This window comes from Cupressus sempervirens, chromosome 2 (assembly GCF_028749045.1).
Source record: "Cupressus sempervirens isolate cs-2001-9-10 chromosome 2, ASM2874904v1, whole genome shotgun sequence".
NCBI classification, from domain to species: domain Eukaryota; kingdom Viridiplantae; phylum Streptophyta; class Pinopsida; order Cupressales; family Cupressaceae; genus Cupressus; species Cupressus sempervirens.
In genome coordinates, this window is record NC_143119.1 from 292,699,497 (window position 1) to 292,719,176 (window position 19,680).

The 19,680-nt window shown below is 33.6% G+C and overlaps 1 pseudogene; it reads right to left on the reverse strand.

Annotated features, from left to right (window-relative positions):
• Window positions 1-10,882: 10,882 nt before the first annotated feature.
• Window positions 10,883-19,680, reverse strand: part of LOC149572222 (nicotinamidase 1-like) — a 32,306-nt pseudogene continuing 23,508 nt past the window's right edge.

Below are 19,680 nucleotides of genomic sequence, written 5' to 3' on the forward strand. Positions count from 1 at the left end.
TTCGCTTCAAAGTCCTAATAATATATCCCATTGATCTCTTCTCGATCATTTCTTATATGGTAATCATGTAGCTTCCTCTATACTTGACCTAATTAGGGTTTGGATCCCTCTAGAATGCTTGGATGATCAAATTTGTGATCCATATTCATTTCCTCTGTCCAATAAATATTTCATTCATTTTTATTGGTTCAAACTTTGCCTCGAGATCATATTAAAGCATGTTTCAATACCAATAAATTGTTAATTTTGTAACTCTGATAGATCATAGTGGTCTAATTACAGATCATATGAACCTGTTCTTGCATGATTTAGAGGCCTATATTCAATGGCATTTATCCTAGTAGTAATCAGCTTTCTCCTAGAGGCATTATCGAAGGCTAATTATTGTCACTTTAGTTAGTTTGTTAACTAACTATAGTCCTCTTCTTAGCGGCCGATTTTTAGGATTAGTTAGAGGCTGACCTAGGAAGGGACATGTCCCTTCTAGGAACATGCCCTTTGGGTGCATATTAATATAGTGTATGCTTGTGGATAAAGGACACACAAAGAACATACAGTCTACTCCTTTAGCAATTTTGCCCTATACGAATTATTGCAAAGATAAAATAAGTTTCAGAATAACATTTAATATTTTGATAACACCTCATAAATTCTGAAGATAAAGAAGATCATCTACAACAAGAATAGAAGATATAATCAAAGTTTGATTTATAATAGAATTTGTAGAAACTTTATATGGTATTAGAGCTCTGGTAGTTGAACCCAGGCTTTGCAAATTAAACAATCAGACTTAATATATCTAGCATCATTTTTCTATCTTCTATGACATACACAATCAGACTTGAGGATAGGTTTGATGGGAAAGAACACTTCAATGTTTAGAAATTTAGAATCATGATGATTCTTGAAGAAAATAATGTAAAATAGTTTGTTGATTCAACATCTAAACAACTTGCTATTGAACCTAATAAAACCATATGGAGTAAAGGAAACAAGAAAGCCATGTAGATCATATTAGATGGAGTGAAAAATAAAATAGTACCCATGCTAACGAAACATCAAACAAAATCTAATATGATGAATGCATTATTAAATGCATATGAGGCCAATAATTCAATACGAGTCCTCGCACTAAAAAGGAAACTAAATCATATACAGATAAAGAAGGGAGAGTCGATGAATTCTTACTTCCTAAGGGTTGCCAGTTTAAGAGATGAACTTGCAAGTATAGGAACTATAATTGATGACAATAAACTAACACTGATGGCTATAGATGGGTTACTAGATTCATGGGAAACATTTGCACAAGGAGTAAGTGCTAGAGAAAATCTTCACAACTTTAATAGACTTAAGGGAGCTTGTTTTCAGAAAGAATTTAGAAAACCTAAGAAAGGGGGAAAGTTGAAAATTGAAGATGAAGAACTTATGTTCTCAACACAAATTCCTATAAAGGTAAGAAGAAGCACTTCAAGAAGATAAAGGGTAATCAAAAGAATGACAAACCTAAGAAAGATCTATCCAAAATAAAATGCTTCAAATGCGAAAAATTTAGACACTATAGATCTAATTGCCTTGAGAATTCTAAGAAGCAAGTAAACTATAAAAAAATTACTAGGAAAGAAGATAACTATGATCTTGAGAATCGTGTATTGTATTCGGTACTACTAAATAAAGTCTCAAGTAAGGCATGAGTGAGTGATAGTGGATCATCTTGACATATTACAGGGTACAAAGAAACACTAAACACTATATCAGAAAAAGTTGATGGCGAAGTCAACATTGACGATAATTCAACACATTCCATCAAAGGAATTGGAAATTGCACCCTAAAATTGAAGTGAGGTAGTGTTCTATATCTCAAAGGAGTACTCTATGTACCAGGAATTAAAAAAACCTAATCTCTGTTACAACACTTGAAGCTGATGGACATAATATTGCATTCATGGATGGTAAAGTATTTTGACTTGGTCTGAGAACTCTTCATTTAAGACATCAAAGTTGATTGGTCAAAGAAAGCAATACTTGTATGAATTAAATATAGAACCTAGTTGGCCTATTCAAGCCTTAATACATAAAGCTGTTGATATAAATGAAATATGGCACAGAAGGTTAGGTCATCTAAATTTCAAAACTTTATCAACTATGGAAAAGATGGTAACTGGTTTACCTAAGTTGAATAAAGATCACTCAAGCATATGTAAAGGATGCGCTCTGGGTAAGAACACTAAAAGTCCATTTCATGATAGCACTATAAAAACAAACAATATTTTGGAATTAATCCACTCAGATTTATGTGGACCTATGTCTGTTCCTTCTCTTGGAGGATTCTGATACTATATACTTTTTATAGATGACTTCTTTAGGAAAACTTAGATTAACTTCTTAAAGTGTAAAGAATTAGAAAAAATCGTTAAGAGATTTAAATAATTCAAAACCTTAATTGAAAACTTATCAGGATACAAAATTAAAACTCTCAGGACTAATAATGGAGGGGAATACACTTCAGACTTGCTTAAAGAGTTTTGTAAAGAAACATGAATTAAGAGGGAGTACTATTCCTTATAACCCAAAACAAAATGGGGTAGCAGAAAGGAAAAACAGAACAATTATAGGAGCAAGAGCTATGATATTTGATCAAAATTTAGAATATTATCTTTGGGCGGAAGGCTCTTGTGCTACTGTATATATTCAAAACAGGAGTCCTCACTCCTACCTTAAAGATAAAACTCCTGAAGAATTTTTTTCTAAGGTTAAACCCAATATAAGTCATCTTAGGATTTTTGGGTGCCCTGTATATATACATGTTCCTAAAGAAAAAAGAACCAAGTTAGAACCCTCCAGGAGGAAAGCTATTTTTGTCCAGTATAGTGAAACATCTAAAGAATATAGGATTTTACCTAGGTAGAAAAATATTGAACTTAGTAGGGATGTAATATTTGAAGAAGATTTAGCATTCAAAAGAGCCCTACATTCTGAAGATCCCTCTCTCTTACTTAGTTTTGAAGAAAATATTGAATCTGAGTTTCAGAGGGAGAACATTAAAGAAATTGAAAATGAAATTCAAGATCTTAATCTTGAGGAAACTCAAATTCCAAAGATTAAAACAATAGAGGAAGCATAAGAGTTCGTTGCACCATCTAGAACCTTTAAAGAAAGCAAAATACCCAAAAGATTTTCTAGTTATGCAACAAGCATGAGTGATTTATCTAAATCAGAACCAACTAATGTTTCAAATGCTATTAAACATACAACTTGGAAATATGCCATGACAAAAGAACACCAATCCATTATGAAGAATGATGTTTGGGAAATTGTTCCAAGACTTGAAGGAAAATCCATTATTTCTTCTAAGTGGATATTTAAAATCAAGCATGCTGTAGATGGTACCATTGTAAAATATAAAGCTAGATTCATAGCTAGGGGATTCTCTCAGAAAGAGGGGATTGATTATGAAGAAACCTTTGCTCCTATTTCCAGATATACCTATGTAAGAGTAGTCCTAGCTATTGCAACATCAATATTGGGTCCCTTATGTAATTGGTAAATACAAGATTTGATATTTGCTATGATGTTAATGCCTTAAGTTAGTTTATGTGTGAGCCAAAGGAGATTTACCTAGTTGCAGTCAAACACATTATGAGATACTTACAAGGCGCTATCAACCTTGGGCTCAAATATGAAAAAGTTGACTTGGATTTACATGGATTCGCAGACTCAGATTGGGGTGGAAGTGTTAAGGATAGAAAAAGTACTTCAGGATGCTATTTCAGTTTAGGATCAACGATGATATCATAGATATGTAAAAAGAAGTCATCAGTAGCACATCGTTCCATAGAAGTCGAATACATTGCAACAACAATGGCCTCTCAGAAAGTAGTTTGACTTAGAAAGTTACTTGTGGGATTATTTGGTCAAGCCATGAGTCCTATGATTATTCATTGTGATAATCAGAGTTCCATCAAGCTTTTTGTGAATCTAGTTTTTCATGACAAGTCCAAGCATATTGAAATTCCTTACCATTATGTTAGAGATATGGTAGACATGAATACTGTAAAATTAGAATACATTTGTATTGCAGAGCAGACAACATATATTGTTACCAAACCTCTCTCTTGAGTTAAGATAGATCACTTTAGGAAAAGACTTGGTATGGTTGAATTATGAAACATTTTGCATTCTTTTAATTATTAATAAAATAATTTTATTGTTAGGTTATTGACTATTATGGGCTCCACCATTAATATTCATTATTTAAGAGGTGACTATCTCTAAGATAATGAACACTTGTATAAAAGACATTATGAGAGATGACAATCTCTTAGATAATGTGCTGAACAATAGAGATATACTGTTAGATCTAGATGAGTTCAAGATCACGTTGTGACAGACATTTCTATGTCTATAAGTCACAACTTGGATAAAGTAAGAATTTTATTATTCTCCAAAGTTTGTCCTATGCACTGAAAGATCTTAACTCAAGATCATATTGTTATATAGGACTACCAGTATCTATGAGTCACAACTTGGATAAAGGAAGAACTCTCTAGGTTTTATCCTGTATATTGCATTCTATGCAATATCATTATCACTAGTATGAGTGATAAGTCATGTCACACATATAGTAATATGACTTAGTATCATGTGTTTGATGATACCACATGCTAAGAAGATTCAGATAGATATAAAATATCAATCTATGCTTATTCATCTTAATTGATGATGCTAGATACATTATCTCTCAGTATGATTATAAAGTTAAGAGGAAGTGTTATTTTCGTAACTTTGATAGATCACACTAGTCTGATTATAGATTGTATAAACCTATTCTTGCATGATTTAAAGGCCTATATTCAATGACATTTATCCTAGTAGTAATCAACTTTCTCCTAGAGGCATTGTCAAAGGTTAATCCTTGTCACTTTAGTTAGTTTGTTAACTAACTAAAGTCCTCTTCTTAGCCGTCGATTTTTAGGATCAGTTAGAGGTCGACCTAGGAAGGGACATTTCCCTTCTAGGGACATGCCCTTTGGGTGCATATTAATGTAGGGTATGTTTGTGGATAAAGGACACACAAAGAACATATAGTCTACTCCTTTAGGAATTATGCCCTATACGAGTCATTGCAGAGATAAAACAAGTTTCAAAATAGCATTTCATATTCTGATAACACCTCATAAATTCTGAAGATAAAGAAGATCATCTACAACAAGAATAGAAGATATAATCAAAGTCTAATTTATAACAGAATTTGTAGAAACTTTATATAAATCTTACCTAACTTTCTCCTTGATCTTCGTAAACTGTTTCTTTGCTTGGTAGAATCTATTCACCTAGTATTTTGTAGATTCACAAACTTTTATGTTCATCCTATATCTCTCGGTGACCTTTGCTGATATGCTTGGTTATCATGATGTTCCTTCTCGGTAATACTCTTCCATAGTTAACATAGATGCTCGGTATTCTTCATCAGTTAACGTAATTGCTCGATAACCATACTATTCAATGTCCATTTTGTTCGATATCTTTATTCACTAATTACACTACTCCGTGCTCAGTAACTATTCATCGATTAACTCTATCTTGTCTTCACCAAAATTCTTGTACTCTTTATCGACTTGATTCTTCACTTCATCTTTTCACTAATGAAAACAGTTAATCATTCAAGAGTAACATTTTCACCCTTTAGCATTAGTGACAAAAACTTTCATAACTTAGCCATTACATGATATCTCCAATAATTGATAACTCCCCCTCAACATATACTTTTCCTTTTTTAGAACTTGTATTTGTATCTACTATCTTCCTTATTTCCCGATATGTTAATGTAAATACTTTATATCCCCTTTGGAGTTTGTACATAGCATATAGATAGATAGATAGATAGATAAATAGATAGATAGATAGACAAGGTATGCTCACATTTTATCAAACAATCATTGATAAGAGAACTTAGCACCATCATAGGTAGTCTTCTATGTGTCTTTTAGTGCCTCAAGAGCTAAGACTTGGGCTTGCAGCTGTGATGCATGAGCATCCTTGGGTTGTTGGAAATCTTGCATTCCGAAAAATATATTTTCTTGTTTTCTGTATCTAGTTATCTTTCTGACAATTTGATTTGGTGAACACTTGTTTGTCCTTCCCAAATCTTGCAAGCTTGGCTTCATTTTGTGGACCTATCAAGGAACATTATCAAAAGTGTGCAAAATTTAATGTTACAACTAGTGGAGGTTATGCTTCATCTTCTCAGACACTAATTTCCTATTTTCTTCATATGATGCTTGGTATTTAATTAATGAGGTTCTATATTTAAGAGTTAGCTTACACACTTTTAGATCTAGGCAGATGGTTAACGCATGTACCCATACTCAAGGCCACATTATGTTTTGTAATGTATTATATATCTAATCATTAATTCATTGAGGGTCAATCCTATATTATTTAACATGTTTCGTATTATTGAGGACTATGAACTCAAAGATGAAATGTGTGTCCTAATGGATATATATGTAATGTCCTAGAGTCTTAGAAGGCAGTGGGAAAAATAGAGTTACCCATGATCAAGGAGGTAGAGCTTGAGAATAGTGAGTTTGGTCTATAATCTAGAATGTAATTGGGCATAACCGGGAAGGCCTTATAACCTAACATATTGCTTCTCATTTTGTATGCGAGTTATCAAATAAGTTAGTATTCAGTTGTAAATTAAGATCTCTTGTTATTAGAGTGAGTTATTTGCAATTGTACCTTGTTATACTTCTTATGTGTTGCATTTGTTGGGGGCTTGGTCATCTCCTTTGGAGGTACACTTGCCTTGTACTCCATCAAATGGTATGAGAGTGAAGGTTGATCTTGTTGAGTGAAGGTTTGATCTTGTTGGTGTCTTATTAGAGAGTGGTTGGATCTAATGGTTGCTGATCTGATTGTGGTTGAGCTTGTGAAGACTTGAATTCCTTGGTTGTGAGGTGGCAAATCATGGTTTTGGCTCACAATTGTAGAGGACTTCTTCAAGTTTGTTGGTATTGTGTCACAAACCTGTTGATCTTGTAGTGGACAGATTGTCAAAGTTTGGGGCAATTGCACCTTATTGTAATTCAGTATGCCACCTAGAAGAATGAATCGTAGGAGGTTGGAACATGTGTTTGAGGAAGTCAAGGCTGAGATGAGGAATGGGATCCGAAATGTCTTGAATGAATTGATAAGGAATTCTGAAACAGAAAATGAATATGTTGAAGCTGTTGAAGATCTTAAAGTACCTAAAGTAGATATCCTTGCAAAAGAAGAAAGATTGTTCAAAGCTATGACACAAGTTGGTAAGAGTCATAGAACGGAGTTTCAAATTATTATGGTTCTTTAGATCTTGAGGAATTAATATATTGGATTAATGAACTTAAGGATTACTTTGAGTGTGGAAATATTGTATATCCATAGAGGGTTAGGTTAGCACAAACTAAGTTGAAAGGTCATGCTACCTTGTGGTGGAAGGAATTGCAAAAGGATAGGGAATATAATGACGAATCTAAGATTAGTAGATGAGAATGCATGGTTTCTAGATTGAAGGCTAAATTCATCCCTTAAGACTATGAATTTGAATTAATTAAGAAATTGCAAAACTTGAAGCAGAAAGATGTCTATGAAGAATTATAGTAAAGAATATTACAAGACGCAAATCAGATTTGGACATTGTGAATATTCTAAGGAAAAGATTGCAATGTATGTTAATTGTTTGAAATTCAATGTTCAAGATGAATTGAGCATGCTGAAACTTAATTAAGTTGAAGATGCTTATTAATATGCATTGAAGGCTAAAGAAAAGTTAGCACAAAGCAAGCTAAAAAAGTGACTAAAGTTGATAAGGGTAAACAAGTTATTTTTGATAAGAAGTTTGTATTTAGAGGTACTTTTTTAAAATTGTGGTAAGGATGGACACTGAGCTTTTGAATGACTTGGTGTGAAAGTTAACAAATAGAACTTGGCAGTATAGGAAGATCAAAAAGTGAAATCTTTTGATGTTGATTTGGCTTCACTAGAAGTTGGAGAATCTCTTTTGATGAGAAGGATCATGTTGGGTAAGCATGATGTGGAGCCAGTGCAAAGAAGAAACTTATTCCAAACTATTTGTAACTTTGGAGGTAAATGTTATGAAGTTATTATGGATGGAGGTAGTACTGATAATCTTGTTTACAAAGAAATGGTTAGGAAACTTGGCTTGCAAAGATCGAAACATCCTACCACTTATGGTATCAGTTGGTTGCAAGATGATAATTGGGTGCAGGTTAGAGAACAATGCTTGGTCAATTTCAGTACTGCACTTTTTCAAGATGAAGTTTTATGTGATGTAGTAGACATGAGTGTTTGCCATGTTTTACTTGAAAGACCTTGGCAATTTGATAGAGGAGCTATACATGATTGCATAAAGAATATTGTTATAGTTGAGAAAGATGGCATAAAGTTTCTTTATATTCTTTTGAAGGATGAGGAAGATGGCAAAGCAAATAACTTGAGTGTTTTCAAGACTTTTAGTTTGAAGACAATAGAACCTGGATTAAGGTTATTTCTGATGAAAGATAATTTGACTTGAAGTTAATAGTACTTGTAATGAAGATAAAAATTAAAGGAAATAAATCTTCTAATCAGATGAAGGATGCATCAGGCACGACTCATTTGAACTTAGAAGATGTGGCAGTAGTAGTAGATCTGAGATGTCTGCTGGAACAATTGGTTGTAAAAGTGGGTTCAAACAAACTTCTATTTTGATTGATGAAGATGACTTGTGGACTATGAATGGACATGATATTTATGTTCTAAATTCACTTAGATGCTCATAAGTCCTCATGAAACATCTTTTTTCACCTTGGATGTCTCATGTAGGAGCATCCTTGGGCTATGGGCAATCTTGCATTCCCAAAAATATATTTTCTTGTTTTCTATTTTCCAATTATTTGTCTGATAGTTTGATTCAGTGAACACTTGTTTGCCCTTTCCAGATTCTATGAACTTGGCTTCATATTATGGACCTATCGGGGAACAATATTCTAAGTGCATAGAATTTAATGTTATGATTGGTGGAAGTTATACTTCATCTTCTCAAGTGTTGATTTCCTACGTTGTTCTTCATATGGTGCTTGGTATTTAATTTGACAAGGTTCTTTATTTAAGAGTTAGCTTACACACCCTTGGATCTAGGAAGATGGTTAGTGTGTGGACCTATACCTAAGGTTGCATAATGTTTTGTAATGTATTATGTATCTAGTCATTAATTCATTAAAGGTCAGTCCTATATTGTATAACAAGTTTCCTATTATTGGAGATTGTGAACTCAAAGCCAAACCTGTGTGTCCTAGTGGCTATATATGTAATGTCCTTGAGTCCTAGAAGGTAGTGGGAAAAGTAGAGTTACTCATGATCAAGGAGGTAGAGCTCGAGATTAGTGAGTTTGGTTTGTAATCTAGAATGCAATTGGCCGTAATCGAGAAAGCCTTATAACCTGACATATTGATTATCATTTTGTATGTGAGTTGTGTATTCGATCAATATTCAATTGTGTATGAAGTCCTATTGTAAATAAAGTGAGTTATTTGCAATTGTATCTTGTTATACTTATGCTGTTTTGTATTTGTTGGGGGCTTGATCATCTCCTTTGGACGTACACTTGTCTTGTATTGCATCAAACTATGATAATAGATCCTTCATATGATCCATCACAAACATTTTAGGTGTAGTAGTGAGTTCCTTGGATTTCTTGACTTTCATCTAAATTATCTCTAAATGAGAATGATAAGTTCTTGAAGTTCAAGAACCTCTACTCTATTCTTCTTCTCTTCCTTCCTCAAGTTTAATTGTAAACTCAAAATATTTGATCTTCAAATAATGAACTTGGAATGGCCAAGGATCATTAGTCAACTTATCTGCACTTTTCTCGCACTCTTAGTCAAGCTTTTGCAACTAATCTAGAACATAATGTGTGAAATGGGGAACATTGCAAAACTATTGGAATAACTTAATTATTACCTTTACAATGTCTTCCAACCCAGTAGCAATGATATAAAGTTCAAATTTTTGTTCAACAATCTTCTGCATAAGATTCTCCATCAACTTTTTCTCTAGATTTTTCTTAGCTAGCTATATCATTCTTTTAGCTGTGTCTACATTAGGGGCATTGCCTTGATCTATGAGTGAGACTAAGTAATCAATAATAGATGCTTTTTCATTCAGTTGTGTCTCACAAACTAGTTGTATTAAGATGTCTTTCACATTTGATAAAACTTGTTGTCGCTTCATTTTCTGTTTGAACTTATCTTGTGCTACCTTTATTTTCAAAAATTCACCACATTTCATCATATCATCAGGATTAAGTTTATTTAGGTCACATACTAGTATCATTATCTCTTCATCCAATAAGCCACAATCCTTTTCACTTTATTTCTTCTTCTTCTTGTCCTTGTCAAGGGAGCTTAGTGAACTTGTACTAGGTGATGGCTTTAGGGATAATGGAGCCTATAGCTCCTCAATTTTCTTCATCTGTGTATCATTTGGATGTTTTTCCTCCATTTACTTTTCTTTATGCTCAAGGGCCTCAGTGGCAATCACTAGTTGTGTTACTTCTATTTGAGGCTAATCCTTAATATGCTTCGTTGAGGTTCCTTTCCTTTTGTCTTTTCCTCCCTTTTCCTGTTTATTACCTTCCTCTTGTCATTATTCTCATGCACCTGAACCTATGCCCGTAGTAGAGGTATATGTTGTTTCAATGGTGGTTCCTTCAGGCTGCTCAGTGGCCTTATTTTATTCGGTCTTATTTGTGTCATTTTGTTGCTTGGGTTGCTGCATGGTTTCCTTGGTACCATGTGGCACATTAGTATCATTGGTTACATTAGTAAAAAAATGTTTCCTATTTAGATTTTATAACACTATGAATAGATGGTGTTGGAGTTGGGCATGCATGAACTTGTTGCAAAATTGTTATATCCTTCATCAGTTTTGCTACAACTACCTCAGTGTCGGAAGTGTCCTCGGGTGGTGCCTCTATAGCTTCCATTACATTTTGATCCTTATTTATAGTTTCATGTGGATCTCTATTTGTTATGTTTTCTATCTCAACTTCCTTGTGTGCATCTTTAACCATTTGAGGAATATCTCCAATTACCTCACCTATTGTGTCCTTGGTATTTACTTCCAAATTCTTCACTTGTGTATCTTCTTGAGGCTCAGTATCAAATATATGAGGATAAAAGCACAAACCAATGTCACCCTTTTACAAAGGAAAAGGCTAACAGAAGTGTAGTTGTTCACATTCAATGACATAAAACATGTATTATTGTTTAGAATTTTAAAATAAAGTAAACTAATGAAATGTGTAGAAATGGTTGAATTTTAGAATTATAATTTTTAATAATTATTTGGAATGAGAAATTATATATTTTCTTATTTTTTGAAGATAAATTTTAGTTGCTGAAAAATGCCGGAAATTAGGGGTGTTCTTCCCACCACAAAACTAAATGGAAATAAACTTATTTCCCTTTGATCTTAGATTATGTTATCGATAATATATGTAGCTAGAACAATCGAAAATAAAAATGGGCTTTAGACATCTATTTTCTCTTTTATAATAATTTAAATTTCAACTTATTCAAATCGATAGTTTTCATCTCCCAACACATTTTTCAAAATAAATCTATTCCAAGAAATTTTTTTTTTTATAGATTCTAGAAGAGGACTCTCTCCTCTAGAATGTCATATAATTATTAATTTTTTTTGATATTGTTTAATATTTTTTCTTTCTTAAATCAACATCTTCTCAAGTGTTAAAATACGTACTTGTATAAATTTTTAATTACAATATACTATATCTAATTAAAACACTATAAACTCTATATGAGAATATTCTTGACTCTGAGCTCTATAAAATGGTGTTTATAGGTTATTAAAAAAATATCATGATAGATAGTAAGAGTTTTTGAAATATCATTTTTCTCAAATAATTGTATTTTTTTTAGTAATTGGATACTAACTAGTATAAAACATACATTTAGTAGATATTTCCAATTGGAAAAGTGTGAGACCATATATAACTTAGCTAGAATAATTTTATCAAGATCATATGTTTGAAAAAAATTGTTTTTTACATAGAAATACTCAAATTTAGTCATTTTGATAAGTCAGTTTGAAAGGTGACATAGCTTTGTACTTTTACCCATCAACCTTTTCTTGTTCAATTATTCAAAATATTTTCTTCAATTCTTTGTTTCTTTCTTCCTCTACTTCTTGTATCTTGCCCATCATGACTTTCAATGATCAATTTTTGATCATGAACCTCTTCTTGTGATTGATTAAGGTTTCATCAATTTCTTGAATTGTTAAAGTAGGAATTGTAATAATGAGTGATCTCTCTCTTACTTTTCTTTCAGTGTCTAATGCATATCTCCATCTGGAACTCATTTTATTGTACAATTCTCTAGGTAGCTTTCTTGCAAGTTCCATAGGGACATGCACATGTATACATGACATCGATAGTTGTTTCCTTAATTTTTAGTTTATCCTCATAATTCAACTTGTGAAATCTCAATACATGCATAGAAACAAAACTTGTAGTTACTCTTAAAGATTTAGTATGCACATCTATTGTCTTTGGAAAAAAGTTCTTGACAACTCTCAATTGACCATTATCTTTTGACTCGGTCTTCTCACTGTCTTCATTTTGTAGGGCCTTCCTTTTCTTCGGTGTTGTTGACACTCACTACAACATTTGGGGTCAAATTGCGATGATAATTTGTGACGACAATATAATTTGTGGTGATTTTCATGTTTTTTATTTGCAATTGTCCCCAACGTTGGTGTCACAATTGCAAAACCCTTTTGTGTATTAAAAAAAGAAAACATGACATAGACCATTCCCCATTTGCTTTGATTGTGAGAACTGCGCATGAAAGAGGGTGGAGAGCTCTGAATGTTGCCGTGCCCTTATGATTGGTGCATTTCAATCTTATACCCTTGTGATCTCTGCATTTTGTTGTCATGCCCTTGCTTTACGATTTTGTTTCCATGTCATGCCCTTGTGATCTCCATGCCCTAGCTTTGTGATTTTGTTCAAGGGGCTATGTAAATGTTTTTTTCTTTTCTTTCTTGTTGTGGTTTCACAACGCATGCCCCATTTTGCGTCACAAAATAGGGACTCCCTATTTTAAAATTCCCTATGAGGCATCTAGTTAGAAGTCTTGGTCATTTTGGACCCTCCCTTTGGTCTAGGTCAAATCCCATCCTTTGATCGAGAAGGGTCAGGCAATCAGATAGAGAAAAAATGTCAAGTTTAAGACTTCATGTGCTTAAAGTGTGCACATGCCCATGTGCACACCTTCACAAGGTGTGCACCTGTGGAGGTGCACACTTTGGTTCCCCCTGCACTTGCACAATGCCACAATGCACAAGTGCGCAGTTGCACACATGTGCACCATGCACACCTTGTCAAGGTGCGCATGTGCCCTATTGCACACATTTCCATCTCCAAGGAAAATTTGTGCACCTAATGCACCTTCCAAGGTGCGCTAGTGTACAAAACTAACTTTTGGGGGGAAATCCATTCTCTTATTTGTTTTGACTGGTGTTGACCCAATTTTTGACAGTCTAAGTCTTATAGAGTCCTCTTTTGGGTCTTCCAACATAAGATAACTAATGTTTTCTTCTTTGTGCAGATCAAAAGGCATCCATAACTTGTTGGGGTCATAGCTTTTGACCTAGAGCTTATAATTCAAAATCATTTACACCATTAGAAAGTAGAACTAATAATTTAATTTTAGTCCCTAAAACATCGAGCCTTTGGCTGCCCAGTTTTAGAGACTGATGAAAGTTTCAACTTGAAATTTTGAGTAGAAGACCTCCAAAAAAGTGAGTTAAAAAGACCTAGAAAATCTTGTTAAAAAATATATGAAGAACTTTCAAACATTTGATCATTTTGGATAATCTAGATCACCTCATCTCTAACCGGGAAGGATTGCATAGTTGGAGAGAAGAAGAAATCAAGGAATAGACTTCATAGTGCATGAAGGTGTGCATAATACAAAGGTGCACATAACATGAAGGTGTTGTGCATAATGCACATGTGCACAGATTATCATAACATTTTAATTGTCAGTAGCAATAGAGATCTCACCTAAGCTAGTAATATTCACCTTCAAAGGAGTCACACACAGGTTTTGATTCATGAATTTATACTAAAGATCAAAGACACAAAGGTTGGACACATGAACTAGAACAAGTTCCTCACCTTATGCAATTATTAATGACAAGATTCAACATAGGTGCTTTGGGATTTCAGATAGAAGAAGTAGAAGGAGTTCAAATCTATGAAAATATTTGGCTATAAAGAGGGTATAAATCATAAAAAAAGGAAAAATAAGTACACTAGATTGATCCAAGACCTCGTTTGAGAAAAACCCAAAAGCCATTTTCAAAACTAATAATTTCATTTTTATTTATGAATTGAGCACCTTGCACAAATTTCATGCTGGTGTGCTGGTGCTTAGTTGCGCTACTCTAGAGGTGCACTATTCCAAAGATACAATAGAAATTTTCAAAAAGTCAGAGGTGCACAAACAGTTAAAAGTCTGTTCCAAATTTAGAGCTTTCCATGCACCAGAAACACATTCAGATGATAATTTGACTCCTTAAAAATATTTAGAGAAGACCAAGCTTCCATTTTTAGAGCTTCTAGTGACTCCCAAACCCTCTTACAACTTCCTCCTTCTTATCTACTACTTCTTTCTTTGTTTTAAGACATGTAAAGGTTCATGCACCCATTAATTGATATAAACAAGGTTGAAGTCCTATCCTGACACCATTTAGAGAGTCAGTTTGTACACAATTTTATTTGTTTTATTAGTTTTAAGCATATATTTGCATGAAGATATCTCTCACTCTCAACACAAATTGAGAAGATGATTTTTTATAAATTAAGGAATGTAACATGTATTCTAGGCCATTATTTTGATGCAATAATATATGCTTTTGGTGTTCTCATTTTGAGTGTAGTTATTCTTGCTGGAGTGTGTTATTTTTGTGGATTCTTGTTCATGATAATAATGGAGCCAATAGTTTTGTTGTGTTGATTTGATCATGCGATATTTTAGTTTTGGTGTTTGCCACATGTTGATGAATTATTCTAATGTATCAAGTTAGAGAGAAGATCACCCTATTGTTCCCACATAGCTTCTCGTCTTGCATGAGTGCACTTTTTGTGGCCTTGTGATTTGATAAGAAGTGAAACATCTTTCAATTTTTACTAAGTTTCCATCGACGATTGCATCTATGGATTTGAGGAGGTGTTGCTCCTATTTTCATTGGTTTCCTACCCAATCTTTTCCACAATTTAAATCACAGACGTGTTGTTACTGTGGTTTATGTCCATTAGAAATTTCCCTTTTATGCTATTTATTTTCATCTCTCATTACCTTATCTTCATTATTTACTTTGCTAACCCTTGGTTAAATTAAGAATTCATATAGTTGCATTCATTTAAAAAATAGAAAATATCAAAAAATATCTCTTTTTGTGTTTAACTTTGAAACAACAAGCCTATTGATCATCTTATTTGAAATTGGTTCGAACCATCAAAGGGCTCTTTGTGAACAAATACATTTATCTTCTACTGAGTGGATTCTAGTAGGTCACAATATCACCTAGAATCTTGGAATTGATTCGAGATCAACTTTTTAAGAGAGGAGTTCAAAAGGATTCCTATCATTTAGCATTGTACAAAATGATAGCTCAACAAAAGTGGAGCTAGAAGGAGGGCTTGAAAACCATTCGGCTCAAAAAATTAATTTGTTGTTTGAAAATTCTATAATTTTTAGAAGTTAAAAAAAAGTTCCAAGTTTATGAACTATTAGAAGGTGCGCAGGGGCTCTTTTTGAAGGTGTGCTTTTTCAAGGTGCACTTTTCAAAGGTGTTCTTTTCTAGACTAAACACAAGTTCCTAGAAATCAATCACTTTCACAAACATCATAGTGATAAAGGGATACCAAGAACTCTACCCATTCGCATTACAAATTCCATCATCACCATTCACTCTACATTCTACTTCAAACATTCCCATCTTTATGCACCATGTCTTTCTTCAATTTCCAAACTTCACCTTTGAATCTAACTGGTCCATTACATGACGTGCCCAAAAATCCTAAAAATATTCTCCCATGGTTCATCTATGAAGAATCATGAACAATAGAAGATCATATTAAAATTTTCAAGGAGATCTATAATTGAAACCAGATTGAACATATGGACGTGACATGCCACATTTTTCCTTACATTTTGGGGGAAATGACATTCAATTGGTACCTCAATTTGCCACTAACAACAATATGGGATTGGAACTCTTTTGAGAGAAAGTTTTAGGAACAAATCAAGATCTATATTGATCTAGCTATCCTATATCATCAGTTCATATCAATTAAGAGGGATCCCCATTCCCCATGAGAATATTTTATAGTTTAATCATTGCTTCTATAGGATGTATCAAAGAATGGAGTTTCCATACACTATACCACAAGAGGCTATCATCTAGATCTATTTTGGAATAATGGATTCATTAACTTCTATTTTTCTAAGAAGGCTCCCACCCAAAGACATTGATACCATTGAAAAGGTCTTTAAAGAGGCTGTTACATTCACGAAGTAGGTTACAATTTTTCTAATGCCAAAAATTACATATTTAGGCTATGAGCCCCAAAAGACTATATTCTTTGAGCAAAATACTTCTCCATCTGCTAAACTCGAGAACAATATGGCTAGAGAGGTTAAGGCCATGAAGGAGACGATGTCTCTTTTATCCAATGAACTCATCAAAATAAAGTTGAATTTCTCAAGAAACTAAGGCAATCATCCAAGACAACTTGTTGCCCAGAATAATTATTCTCAAAATCAAAGTAGGAATTTTGGCCTTTACAATAACATCAACAATGAGAGTAATGGTATTATAGGTATGAGTCCAAGTGAAAATAGATATAGGCATAATCATGTTTCGGATCAGTCTCACCAAATCATGGAGGAACAACCTTTGTAGTTTAGTACAATGGTGTTTGAGTCATGTGATAAATCTGCAGGAGGACAAAATGATAAAGATGATCAAGAGGAGTTTGTGTTCCCATTCAATGAAGAAATTCTTCCAAGTGTTGATGTTGCAATAAGTGTGGATATGCCAACAAATTTTGAGGACATAGGAAATTTTGGAGTTCCAAAACTCCACAGAGTTGAAAATATTTTGAAAGTTGCAAAAAATGATGGAAATGCAGAAGATCTTGATGTTGCCGAGGTTTTTGAATCAGAAAGTCATCAAGATGAAGATACCAATTCTTTCTACTGTGATATTGATTCCCCATTAGATAATGATAAGATACCTCCCTCTAAACAAGATATGTCATTAGAAGAGATGGATAGAGTACTTAATTTGGTCTCAAGCTTGAATGAGGAAATATCTATTTGTAGATATTCTACACATATATTAGACCATGCAATAACCAGATAATGTAGAATCCATCCATTTAGGTTCCATTCAGAAGTAAGTTTCCTTGATTTCTTGTTAGCTTGGGAGATTGCAATGGAGGGTAAGTATGATTTTGAAGATGCTTCCTTGGGACACGAGGGATGAAACACCTTGATTAATGACATTAATGAATCTTGTAATTTCAAAGGAAGGCTTATGATTGAGTTTTCTAATCCCAAGGAGCCCAAAGGTGACAATTCATGGTTTAAGGCTAATGATGGTGATAATAAGGATCATGAAAATAATGTTCAGTATTTTGGATCTAGTTGTTATAGCTACACTACATTAGTGACACTAATGTTTCCTTGTCTACATGGAGATGTGTACCATGAGATAAGACCACTAGAAGGGGAAATTACAATGTGCGAGTGTACCCCTATGGTGGGGGACTCACTAGATAAGGTGATATCTTCCTATTATCCCTTTAAGTTTGATGATTTTCAATTTGAATATGATGTTGAAGGTAAGAGAACTTGTTTGTGGATTGATCATGGATGTAAAAGAGTTACCACAACTTATTTTGTGTGATTTGTACCCAGAGTTTGAAACAAGATTGTCTAGATTTTATTTTTCTAAGTAGAAAGACAAGTCAACATTTTTTAGAACTATATGGGGTGGTTCATTACTATTGCACATAATGAGAAATCTACTGCAACCACCCCCACATTCTTATCATTCAAGGTTGTCTATATATAAGTTTCTTGTTTTCTTTTTCTTTTTTTCAGTCTTTCTAGTTAGGTGTTAGTTTTCTTTGAGTTGAGTCTTTTTTGTTTGGGTTTCATTTCTTTTTGCTTCTTTTTATTTTTTTTAGTTATGTCAGTTTGGGGGTTAGGTGCAATCAAGACTCATTCTTGACACATTTCATAAACCATTCCTTGTGGTTTCGAACTTTAGGGAGGTATTTTTTTGTCAAAGCATTTAGATGTTTTTTTTACTTATGCCAATTGGACAATAGATAATACTTTCACTCGTAAAGGACTTATAGTCTTGAAATCATAATTGCTAATCAATAGTTCTCAACAGTTGGCAAATTTAAAGATTGACTATCTTGGTATTTTCAAATCAAGGTTGATGGCAACAAGGGATAGTCTAAAACTTTCTGGTTCAGACATAAGGTCTTTTTAAGGAATTTCTAAGATCACTATTTGGCATGAGAGTTTCTTGAAAGTTCATCAAAAGAGGAACATGTAGGTTATCAAAATAAAGAAAGAATTAGAGAAACGACACCAATGCCTTGGCCACATAGTCTAAGCATTGTCAGGGTATTAAGAAAAAAGAGGAAAAGTGGTGTTAAGAATAAAATATTCTAAATGGTCTACCAAAGGTAATCCGATAACCGGGATATGCCCTCCAAAATGGCTATCCAATACTTATACAAATTGCTTCATGGAAGAATCAAATGGAAACATGCGAGCTCTATGAAGCAGGATTCAAAATATTACTCGGGGCCTGAAATACCAAAAATGATAACCCATTAAGAACCCTCAAAATGAATTCTCTCATCTGATTAGATAGTGATTGATATACATGATCTGTGAGAATTCCTCATAAATGACCCAATGGAGTGGAGGATTGTTTCCAAGTTGTGAGAAGATCATGATAAATTACACCATGAAGCGTTAAAGGAAACAAATACACAGTGCACATACTGAGCTTGAAGATTTGAGAATCTAAAATTTTGATTATCAAATAACTTTAAAGCTATTTGAAATGCCTAGGATTCAACTATTATTTGACACATGTTAAAAAAATGCATGTTGATGAAGAAATGCCTTTTCCATTTCTTCTCTTTTTTTTGGGGCTATTTATTGTGGGTTCACAATGCATTCCCCATTTTTGGGTCACAAAATGGGGACCCCTAGTTTAAAATTCTCTACGAGGCATCTATTTTGAAGCCTTGGTCATTTTGGACCCTCCTTTGGGTCTAGGCTAAATCTCAACCTCTAATTGATAAGGGTCGGGCAATCAGACAGAGAAAAAATGTCAAGTTTAAGACTTCATGCGCTTAAAGTGTGCACATGCGCAATTGTGCATATGCACAAGTACACCAAGTGCACATGTGCACACCCTCAGAGGTATGCACCTTCATAAGGTGCACAATTGTAGAGGTGTGTACTTCAGTCCCCTCGCACTTGCACAATGCCACAATGCACAAGT